Below are 3,078 nucleotides of genomic sequence, written 5' to 3'. Positions count from 1 at the left end.
CATGGTGTTTTTATGATTTTGATTATAAAGATGTAAAAGTTGTTGTAAAAGTAACGGTAAGACTACTTGTTTGGTGTTCCTCCCCCACCCATCTCTCTCTCCCTCTCTCTCTCTGTGCCACGTTTGTAGAGACTCATGTCTGGGCCTGCAAGCACAGCAGACAAAACAGAACAGGGATTTTATCTTTCCTTTTTGTGTGCAAAGCATGCTTTATAGTTTTCATTCATTACCAGTAATGGCAAAATACTTTTTTAAAAAGTATTTTTGTTGCTATAAAATAAAATATATTTCCGTTTATATAGCACTAGGAATGCTGTTCTGTTAACACAAGGCACTGAAATGCATAAATAATCCTTCAGGAATATTTTATTGCTTACAAGTTGCTCTTTTAAAACACAGAAGACATTTAAGTGTACATAAAGTTGAAGACAAAATGATTTGCCCTACTGTGATATTTTCTAGTATTTGGCAAGTGATGTTTAATGAAGATATTTTTGATGATAATAGTCTTAAATGACTAATTTCTTTAGTTTTTGACAAGATGATAGCACAAATTTTTTTTATATTATATATATTCTACTAATAATTTTAAGACATTAGTATTCAGCTTAAAGTGCTGTTAACAGGTTTGACTAGGTTATTTAGTTACTTGGTTCTGTTATTATCTGTTATATAATAACCCAGCAGGCACAGGATATCAACATGACATCAGAATGACGTTGTACCCCAATGTCATGAGGATTTTGCATTTTGTTTGGAAATTAAAATCAGGTTGACGTCAGAATCCAACGTCAGGTTGACGGGCGGCAATGTCCAACGTCTAACCTAAAATTAACCAAAGATCAATGTCTAATGATGTTATAGCTTGAGGTTGTGTGGACGTTACCACTATGACGTCCATCATTGTTGAATTTTGTTTGCCATACCTGATGAATAAATGTCAGTATCTGACGTCAATATGATGTTGGCTTAAGATGTTGGCTCGACGTTGGATTTTGGTTACTTTCCAACACAATCTAAAATGAACAAAATATCAACATCATTTGACGTCATTATTGGACATCAAAATAAAGTTGTCCTTATACGCTGACTAGACATTGGTTCTTGAATCTGATTGGCTGATAGCTACATTCTGCAAATAACAGCATTCGTTCAGCCTCTTCACCCTTCATTCTTGTGTATTACTCCACCCGCATACAGCAACAAGCAGAGGACATCTATTGACCTTATTCTTCAATGCTGAAGTGCGCTAGTTTTGCAAATGTTTTAGAACTTCCGATTCAGTCTCCTTTGGGAGAAATGACTCGGAATAATAAACCACAGAATACGTCAAACTACTTGCTCTACAAACAAATGTTTATAAGATTATAGAGACAAAGCAGAATCATGCATTCATTCATTCATTCTTTCATTTTTTTTTTGGCTTAGTCCCTTTATTATTCCAGGGTCGCCACAGCGGAATGAACTGCCAACTTATCCAGCACGTTTTTACGCAGCGGATGCCCTTTCAGCTGCAACCCATCTCTGGGAAACATCCACACACACTCATTCACACACACACTCATACACTATGGACAATTTAGCCTACCCAATTCACATGTACTGCATGTCTTACCCAGAGGTAACCCACGCGATTGCAGGGAGAACATGCAAACTCCACACAGAAACGCCAACTGACCCAGCCGAGGCTCGACCCAGCGACCTTCTTGCTGTGAGGCAACAGCACTACCTACTGCACAGGTGTCAAACTCAGTTCTAAAAGGGCCGCAACTCTGCACAGTTTAGTTCCAACCCTAATTAAACACACCTGATCAAACTAATTGAGTCCTTCAGGCTTGTTTGAAACCTACAGGTAAGTGTGTTGGAGCAGGGTTGGAACTAAACTGTGCAGGGCTTCGGCCCTCCAGGGATTGAGTTTGACACCCCTGACTTACTGCATCGCCTAAAGCAGAATCACATAATAAGAAAATATCAGTTTGCAACATCAAGCAGCAGAACAAGCTGTTTTTAACATCTAAAAATTAATGGAAGTGAATGAGAGCGGAGGATTGGAGTAAAAAGATTCAAATGGCTGCACCCACTCGCTCGCGAATAATAAGGTGAATAGTTTGACAAATATAGCTGCTGTTGGACAACATAATGTACGTTTGAGGCTTTTTTAGCCGAGAATGCAGTTTATTTATAAGGATAGTGCCTATTTTTAAATATTTATAATTTTAGAGAGACATCACGTTACCGGCCATTATCCTATCAATAGCAGAGCAAAGACGGTTGACGTTGTTCATCCACAAGATGGCGACAGAGACCACATAATAAGCCCTTTAAAAGAAAAGCAGCGTAATTTCTAACTACAGCTAATCAAATCATTATTAAACAGATAAATGACTCTCGACCTCTCTCTTTTGTACTGTATGTTGTAGTGCTATACTTATACCATAGTAATTGTAGTGTATTGAGTGTGAGATGAAACTCATATGAGGAATGTATTTTGTGTTGGCCACTCTTTGTGTAACCCTGAGTTACTTTTTGGTTGGCCATCTGTTTGTTTCTAATGAGTCTCCTGTTTTTGCTACTGCAGAGTAATTCAGTAAAAAGAAAGAAGAAATGCCCGCATGTGTTCAGGTTTTTTTCATTATCGCAAACACAACAGTAATCTGCTAGTTGTGCTGCTTTGGCCTTTTCGGGGTTTATTATTGTGATCTCCCGATTGCAACAGAGAAATACTAGGAAATATCTGACTGATGGCATTTCATGACATTCAGCCTTATAATCTTAAATTATGAGCAAAATCACCTGTTTTGTCATCACTTTAGACATTACGCTAGAGAATCATTCAAATACTAGCTCTAAAGTGACGTTGCTGAAGTAGTAATGGTTTCTGCTGTTCTGACATCAGATGTAAATGAATGGCGGAAGAAAGTACTTCCTCTTACAAAAAGGTTTTTAGACTCTCTGGTTTGATTTTCTATTTTATACACATGACTATGTCGTCGATCTGTTGTATAAACACAATATCACACAAGTAGCAGTGCGATATGGCTGTATATATATTTACTGGTGGGACACCAAGGCACTCGG

Source organism: Danio rerio, chromosome 10 (genome assembly GCF_049306965.1).
Source record: "Danio rerio strain Tuebingen ecotype United States chromosome 10, GRCz12tu, whole genome shotgun sequence".
Classification (NCBI taxonomy): Eukaryota; Metazoa; Chordata; class Actinopteri; order Cypriniformes; family Danionidae; genus Danio; species Danio rerio.
Note: the sequence above shows the minus strand (reverse complement) of the source record.